The following is a 9410-nucleotide window of genomic DNA, read 5'->3' on the forward strand; positions in this document are numbered from 1 at the left end:
TACTGGGCCTGTTCGCCAGCCCACTTCGCTTAAGCCCGCTGACGCTCAATTGTGGGGCTATATCTGGATCAGAAAGGGTTCCCTCGACCCCAATCTAGGGTTTCCGGCTTCCTACTCTGACATTCGCCGCTACCCTTCCCGCATGTGTTTCCTCGTGAGTTCCAAACCACCATCTCCCCTCATGCTCTCCTTCGCCACTGCCCTATCCATGGACAAATCTTGGGCTTCCTCCTCGGAGGCCATGTCTGGCAGTAAGCAGGGTCACGAGGGTTCTTTTGATACAGAGCACTCTCTAGATCTGGAATATGAGGCTGCACTTTGAGGGAAGTTGGAGGCAGAGCGCGTCGCGCGTGAGCAGGTGAAGCGCGACCGCACGGAGTGGGTGGCTAGGCCGGAGTGGCTCCAGCACAACGAGCGGGTGCGCATGAAGGCCGCGGTGGACCCTTGGAAAGCGGCGGCCGCTGGTGCAGCAGTTGCTTCACAGGGCCCTCGACCTGATCTTCCTCATGGCCCAGGCGGCCAGGCGCGGGCCGGGCGCGTGGGGGGCTCTGGATCTGGTCCCGTGGCTCGTGCTGGGTCTGGTCGGGGTGTGGGTGGTGGCCGGCTCCAGCAGGGGGTGGATACAGCTCGGCTTCCTTCCCATCCAAGGCGCGTCATCTCTCTCTTCAGGACTTGGGCTTGTCCTCGGCCATGGTGGGTGATGGCATCCTCCCCCCTCCCCTCTCGTAGGGTTACATTCTTCCCTCCCGGGGTGTGGGTCCGGCCTCCGGTGGTGGTGCTTCTTCCGGGTCTGCTACCCTTACCTGCTTTTCTTGCCCCAAATATGGCCATTTCCAGTCTGCTACAAATTTCCCCATTTTTGTTTGATCTGTCGTACGAAGGGCCACCTTACTGTTGAATGTGTTGATGATGCAAGTTCCCTTCCTTCAAGCAATTTGGTCTTGGTTTGCCTGGGTGTTCTTTCTTTAATTTGGATGGTGATATTGGTATGCCGATAATTGCTCCAATCTCCTCAAATGCTGTTGTGATTTCGTTCATCTCCTCTCCTATCTCGATTCAAGCAATCTCTGATGAGCTGAAAGAGTGGGGTCTCGAAGGATGGGATTGGCAGATAAATCAGGACTCTGACTCAGAGTTTGCAGTGACATTCCCCACAAAGGAAAGTTTGAAAATGATGGCTTCTTTTTCTAGTTTCACGCTCCCTCTCAACCAGGCTATGGTATCGGTCAAAGCTGCCACTGATGGGGCCAAACCTGTGGCTTCTCTGTCCGAAGTGTGGGTCCCTAGATACGTCTCCAACGTATCTATAATTTTTTATTGTTCCATGCTATTATATTATCCATCTTGGATGTTTTTATGCATTATTATGCTATTTTATATCATTTTTTGGGACTAACCTAATAACCTAGTGCCCAGTGCTAGTTGCTAATTTTCCTTGTATTTGTCTTCTACAAAAAAATTAATACCAAAAGGAGTCCAAATGGAACAAAAATTTTCAACAATTTTTCTTGGACCAGAAGACACCTAGGAAGCTTCGGGAGGAGGCCAGAAGAGCCACGGATGGGCCACAAGCTCATCAGGCGTGACCTAGGGGGGCACCCCCCGAGCTTGTGGGCCCACCGTGGCACCTCTAACCCTAACCTCAGCTCTATAAATACCTAAATATTCCCCGTATACCAAAGGGCACACCAAAAAATACTTTACCGCCACCGCAAGTTTTTGTCCTCGTGAGATCCCATCTGGAGACTTGTTCCGGTACTCCGCCGGAGCGGGATTCGATCGCGGAGGGCCTCTACATCAACTTTGCCGCCCTTCCGATGATGTGTGAGTAGTTTACCACAGACCTACGGGTCCATAGGTAGTAGCTAGATGGCTTCTTCTCTCTCTTTGATCTTCAATACAATGTTCTTCTCGATGTTCTTAGAGATCTATTCGATATAATCTTCTTTTGCGGTGCATTTGTTCAGATCCGATGAATTGTGGATTTATGATCAGATTATGTATGAATATTATTTGAGTCTTCTTTGAACTCTTTTATGCATGATTAAGATAGCTTTGTATTTCTCTCCAATCTATTGATTTGGTTTGGCCAACTAGATTGGATTTTCTTGCAATGGGAGAGGTGCTTTGTAATGGGCTCAATCTTGCGGTGTCCTCACCCAGTGACAGAAATAGTAGCGAGGCACATATTTGTATTGTTGCCATTAAGGATAAAAAGGTGGGGTTTATTCATATTGATTGGATCTATCCATCTACATCATGTCATCTTGCTTAAGGCGTTATTCCGTTCTTGTTAACTTAATACACTAGATGCATGCTGGATAGCGGTCGATGTGTGGAGTAATAGTAGTGGATGTAGGCAGGAGTCGGTCTACTTGTCACGGACGTGATGCCTATATTCATGATCATTCCCTTAGATACTGTCATAACTTTGTGCTTTTCTATCAATTGCTCAAAAGTAATTTGTTTACCCACCGTATGTGTTCCTTCAAGAGAGAAGCCTCTAGTGAAAACTATGGCCTCGGGTCTATTCTTATCATATTATTTTCAAATCTATAAAATCAAAAACACAAAAATGCATTGTTTCAATTTATTTACCTTTACTTTATTTTGCACTTTTATTTATCTTTTATACCTATCTCTATCAGATCTCATCCTTGCAAGTAACCTGAAGGGATTGACAACCCCTTTATCGCGTTGGGTGCAAGATTTGTTTGTTTGTGTAGGTGCTATCATTGGAGACTTGTGTCTTCCTCCTACTAGATGGATACCTTGGTTCTTAACTGAGGGAAATACTTACCTCTACTTTGCTGCATCACCCTTTCCTCTTCGAGGGAAATACCAACGCAAGCTCAAGAAGTAACAGGAAGAATTTTTGGCGCCGTTGTCGGGGTGGATCTACATCAAGCCTACCAAGTACCTTTCATAAACTCTCATCTCTTACATTTACATTTTTTGCCATTGCCTCTCGTTTTCCTCTCCTCCACTTCTAAAATGTTTTCAGAAAACACAAAAATATTTTCCTGTTTATTTGACTTCTCTCCGTTCGCCTTTTTGTTTGCCTTTATGTCTTACTTTGTTTTTTTGGTATAATTGTATTTTTATCGAAAACCAGAAAGGAAAAAGTTTATGGATCCTCATACACTTGCTAATATTTTTAAAAGATCCAATTATGATGAACCAATTGCTAGTGAGTTGAGTGCACTAGATAATCTTTATGAAGTTTTGCTTGAAATTTGTGATTCTGAAAATTGTAATGAAGTGTTAAAAGAACAAACTTATAAAGTGATTCACGATAGCTCTTTGAATGAAAACCTTGATTGCGATGGTCTTATTATAAATTCTATTAATGTCAATTGTGCTAATAATATGCAAAACCCCAAGCTTGGGGATGCTAATTTTGATATGTCTACTACTTATTGCAATGATCATGATTGGGGTGATTCTTCTTATGATCTTAAAAATTTATTTAAGCCTCATGATGAATATGTTTTTGATAATATTGAAAGTGGGTTTGGAAGAGTGTCAAATTTAGCTAAAAATAAACCCACATATTTGGAGGGTGTTTAATCTTATGAATTTTCTGATAAAAGTCGGTTTGAAGAGGTCATGACTTTAGTTGATGTTAATCCCACTATCTTGGAAGATTATAAAACTTTTATGCATGTGGACCATGAAGAGAAAATTTTATATGATAGCTATATTGTTGAATTTGATTATGATCCTACATGTAATTATTATGAGAGAGGCAGATATGGTTGTAGAAATTTTCATGATACTAAATTACCTCTCGTTATGTTGAGATTGATATTGTTTCTTTCTTCTTCCTTGCATATGCTAGTTTTTGCTTGTCTTGATAAATCTTTTTCCTATAAAATGCCTATTCATAGGAAGTATGTTAGACTTAAACTTGTTTTTCACATGCTATATGATGCTCTCTTTGTGCTTTCATTTATTGTCTGTCATGTGAGCATCATTAAAATTATCAACACCTAGATAAAAGGCTTTAAAGAAAAGCGCTTGTTGTGAGACAACCCAATATTTTTCTTTTTTGTTTTCATGTGTTTATGCAATTATACTTCTGCTATGATTGTGTTTTAGTATTTTAATTAGTGTTTGTGCCAAGTAAGACCTTTGGGATGATTTGGGTGATAGTTGATTTGATTTTGCTAAAAACAGAAACGTTTGCGTCCAGTAGCAGAATTGCTAAAATTCACCGGAGTGTGATAAAGTCCTAATTTTTTTAAACAAGATTTATTTAAAAATTGCCTACGTTGTCCTAATGTTTCAGAATTTTTAGAGTTACAGAAGTTTGTCTAAAGTCCAGATTGCTACAGACTGTTCTGTTTTTGACAGATTCTGTTTTCATTGTATTGTTTGCATATTTTGATGAATCTTTGGGTTGTATCAGGGGGTATGAACCATGGAGAAGTTTGAATACAGTAGATATAATATAAATATAAAATTGGAATGAGTTTACAATAGTACCTAAAGGTGGTGGTTTGCTTTATTATACTAACAGATCTCACGAGTTTTCTGTTGAGTTTTGTGTTGTGAAGTTTTCATGTTTTGGGTGAAGTTTCAATGGACTATGGAATAAGGAGTGGCAAGAGCCTAAGCTTGGGGATGCCCAAGGCACCCCAAGGTAATATTTAAGGACAACCAAGCATATAAGCTTGGGGATGCCCCAGATGGGCCACCAGCTCACCAGGCGCGCCCTAGGGGGGCGCCCTTCGAGCTTGTGGGCCCACTGTGGCACCTCTAACCCTAATCTCAGCTCTATAATTGTCCAAATATTCCCCGTATACCAAAGGGAACACCAAAATATACTTTTCCACCGCCGCAAGTTTCTGTCCTCGTGAGATCCCATCTAGAGACCTGCTTCGGTACTCCGCCAGAGGGGGATTCGATCACGGAGGGCCTGTACATCAACCTTGCTGCCCTTCTGATAATGTGTGAGTAGTTTACCACAGATCTACGGGTCCATAGCTAGTAGCTAGATGGCTTATTCTCCCTCTTTGCTCTTCATTACAATGTTCCCCTCGGTATTCTTGGAGATCTATTCGATGTAATCTTTTTTTGCGGTGCATCTATTGAGATTCGACGAATTGTTGATTTATGATTAGATTATCTATGAATATCATTTGAGTCTTCTCTGAACTCCTTTATGCATGATTAAGATAGCTTTGTATTTCTCTCCGATCTGTTGATTTGGTTTGACCAACTAGATTGATTTTTCTTGCAATGGGAGAGGTGCTTTGTAATGGGTTCAATCTTGCGTTGTCCTCACTCCGTGAAAGAAAGGGTAGCGAGGCACGTATATGTATTGTTGCCATTAAGGATAAAAAGGTGGGGTTTATTCATATTGATTGGATCTATATCTCTACATCATGTCAACTTGCTTAAGGCTTTACTCCATTCTTGTTAACTTAATACACTATATGCATGCTAGATAGCGGTCAATGTGTGGAGTAATAGTAGTAGATGCAGGCAGGAGTCGGTCCACTTGTCACGGACATGATGCCTATATTCATGATCATTGCCTTAGATATCATCATAACTTTGCACTTTTCTATCAACTGCTCAAATGTAATTGGTTTACACATCGTATATGTTCTTTCAAGAGAGAAGCCTCTAGTGAAAACTATGCCCCCCGGGTCTATTCTTATCATATTATTTTCAGATCTATAAAATGAAAAACCCAATATTACCTTGCTGCAATTTATTTACCTTTACTTTATTTTGCACTTTTATTTATCTTTTATACCTATCTCTATCAGATATCATCCTTACAAGTAACCGTGAAGGGATTGGCAACCCCTTTATCATGTTGGGTGCAAGTATTTGTTTGTTTGTATAGGTGCTATCATTGGAGACTTGTGTGTTTCCTCCTACTGGATTGATACCTTCATTGTTAACTGAGGGAAATACTTATCTCTACTTTGCTGCATCACCCTTTCCTCTTCAAGGGAAAACCAACGCAAGCTCAAGAAGTAGCATACTCTTGGACGATGTTCCTTCTGGTTTGCGTAACCCTCGCTTCATGTTGTCCTTTGGGGAGCTAACGGGCAAGCCCTCTATTGTTGATCCTGATTCCTTGGAGATGCCCGGACTTGTCCGCGTGAAAATCCGGTGTTTGGACCCCGCTCGTGTTCACGGTTCTTTTGATATCTTCCCGGTCAACGATGCTTAGAGGATCCGAGTTCGTTTGGAGGGACAGACGGCCCAACAGGCTCCCTTCCAGGCCCGATCCTTCTAATGGGGGAGGCAATATTGGTGCAGGAAGCAATGCCAACCCCTTTACCACCTCGGAATGGGAGGCCATGGGGTCAGAGTCTCGTGGCCTCTTTGACTTTGGGGCTCCGGCTGCTGCAGATGGTGGTGCGACCAAGCAAGGGGATGATTTGCCTATCCGGAAGGACCCTATGGACATGGGTGGATCTACACCTTTCTCGGGGGTGTGCTCCAATATTCCTGCTTACCCTGCATCGCCCTCACTCTCTGACATTGTTGATGTGTCGCAGACGCAGCCTTCGCACCCTCCCAGTCCCAGCAGTAAGCCCAGGAAGAAGAAATATTCGGTTAGGAAATTCTCTCCCAAGAGTTGGGAGTCTCCTGGGTCTAAGAAGCAAGGATTGGGCATGTGTCGGTGCTTGGAGGAGGATATGAGTGTCGTTGCGGCTTCTCAGGCAGGTGGTGAGGTATCCTCCCCGGCCGCGCGCTCCTCGGCTGCATCGTTGTCGTCTTCGGTTTCGACGACCAGGAAGGGCCTGCGCCATCAGAACACTGATGTTCCCATCTAGGAGCACGTGGAGCGTCGAGCTGCGGCTAAGGATCTCTGTCCTCCAGGTACTACCAACCTCTTCCCCTGTTCATTTGGTCCTTCCTTCTGTGCCCGACTCCCATCTCCTTAATATTCTTTCCGATATTGGTTTTTCGGTAAATCGCAATGTCGGTTCCCCTACTTCTCTTCTTGCTTTGACCGCTTAAATGAGGAGGCCGCGGCAGCTATTGCCGAAGCTAAGGAGGTCGTAGCTACGAATGTTGTAGCAGCGTAAGGTGACGTTGCTGGGCCGTCGGGGGAGGGTGGTGGCCTTCCCCCCACAACGAGCAAAAGGGAGAGATCTAATAGGGCTAAACCCTGTGTGGCCCTGTGCAGGTCGAGCCTCCGTATCAAAAAATCTCTTTCAGATGAGAGCTATATTTTGGAATATTCGTGGTTTTGGCGCTAGGGGGCGCCAAGACCAAATTCGTGACATGGTTCGTGATGTTAATGCTGACTTGGTCTATTTAATTGAAACCTTAAAACTTCCTTTTCTATCCGTGAGTTTTCTTCGATCGTTGGTGCTGACCGCTTTGGCTGGCGTTGCCTTCCGGCATCTGGGCATTCGGGTGGCATTCTTATTGATGCAAGGGTGGATGTTTTTGATTTTGTTGCTTTTGATCATGGGATTTTTTGGGCTAGCATGGTGGTTTATCACAAGAGCCTCAATGTTATTTGGGAGATCATGGCAGTGTATGGCCCGACTGATCATTCGCTTTCCTTACTTTTCCTAGATGAGCTTACTACTAAGATTGATTCTTGTAACATTCATTTGGTCATTGGTGGTCACTTTAATGTTCTCAGGTTCCCTACTGAGAAGAGCATTTAGAACTTCTCATGGCCTTTGGATAATGTGTTTAATGATTTCATTGCGGATTGTGCTCTTCATGAATTAACTAGAACTGGTTCTCTCTTTACCTGGTCTAATCATCAGGCCAACCCAATCCGTTCAGTGATGGATCATGTTTTAGTTACCTCACCTTGGGATCTGCTTTTCCCTCGTGCGTCCCTATCAGTGTTGCCTCACGTTGGATCAGAAGACTCTCCTCTCATACTGGATTTGGGCATGAATTCTACGGCTTCTGTTGGTCAAGGTAGCTGACTCTATCTCTAACTTTTGCCCCATTGATCCAATTACCAACTTTGCTAAATTCCCTGCTAAAGGGCTTATCATCAGCCATACTTCGTCGACCTTTATTAAAGGGAGACATATTATGGAGGGTGTCCTCTGCTTGCACAAAATTGTTCATGATCTTAGAGTGCGAGGCTCTCGAGCTATCATTCTAAAACTTTATTTTGAAAAGGCCTATGATTCAGTTAGTTGGGATTTTCTTCGTCGAGTTTTGTATGCCAAGGGGTTTGAGGTTGGTTTCATGCACAGACTGATGCAGCTTGTGTCTGGGAGGCACACAGCTGTGGCAGTTAATAGCTCGATCAACAAATACTTTGTCAATGGCAGGGGCCTGCGGCAAGGTGACCCCATATCTCCTATCCTTTTTAATTTTGTGGTTGATGCTCTGTTTTGTTTGTTGGATCGGGCGACCTCGGCTGGGCATATCACTTTGTTGGCAAACGTAGCATGAAATTTCAAAAAAAATCCTACGCTCACGCAAGATCTTTCTAGGAGATGCATAGCAATGAGAGGGGGAGAGTGTGTCCACGTACCCTCATAGACCGAAAGTGGAAGAGTTTGACAACGCGGTTGATGTAGTCGAACTTCTTCGCGTTCTAACCGATCAAGCACCGAACGCATGGCACCTCTGAGTTCTGCACACGTTTAGCTCGATGACGTCCCTCAAACTCTTGATCCAGCAAAGTGTTGAGGGAGAGTTTCGTCAGCATGACAGTGCGGTGACGGTGATGGTGAAGTGATCCGCATAGGGCTTCGCCTAAGCACTACGACACTATGACCGGAGGCGTAAACTATGGAGGGGGCGCCACACATGGCTAGGAATTAATGTTGTGTGTTCTAGCGGTGTCCCCCACATATATAGGTGGGAGAGGGAGAGGGGCTGCAAGGGGCACCACAAGTAGGAGTAATCCTACTTGGGCGCATCCTCCAAGTCGGCCTCCCCCTTCCATATCAATCGGAGGGGGAAGGAAAGAGAGGGGGGAGGGGGAGGAAAGGGGGAGGCCAAATCCTCCCCTTTCCTTCTCCCTTCCTTCCTTTACATTTCCTCCTATTCGGCCTACAGGGGCACACCAGGCCCTTTTGGAGCTGGTCAGTCCCTCTCTTGGCCCATTAGGCCTATATAGGTTGTCGGGGGTTGCGCGGAACCCCTTCCGGTGACCCGATACGTACCCGGTACCCCCGGAACACTTCCGGTGTCCAAATAATATTGTCCTATATATGAATCTTTACCTCTCGACCATTTCGAGACTCCTTGTCATGTCCTTGATCTCATACGGGACTTCGGACAACATTCGTTCACCAAATCACATAATTAATATAATACAAAATCGTCATCGAACGTTAAATATGCGGACCCTACGGGTTCGAGAACTATGTAGACATGACCGAGACACCTCTCTGGTCAATAACCAATAGCAGAACCTAGATGCTCATATTGGTTTCCCACATATTCTA

Source organism: Triticum aestivum, chromosome 1A, assembly GCF_018294505.1.
Source record: "Triticum aestivum cultivar Chinese Spring chromosome 1A, IWGSC CS RefSeq v2.1, whole genome shotgun sequence".
NCBI lineage: Eukaryota > Viridiplantae > Streptophyta > Magnoliopsida > Poales > Poaceae > Triticum > Triticum aestivum.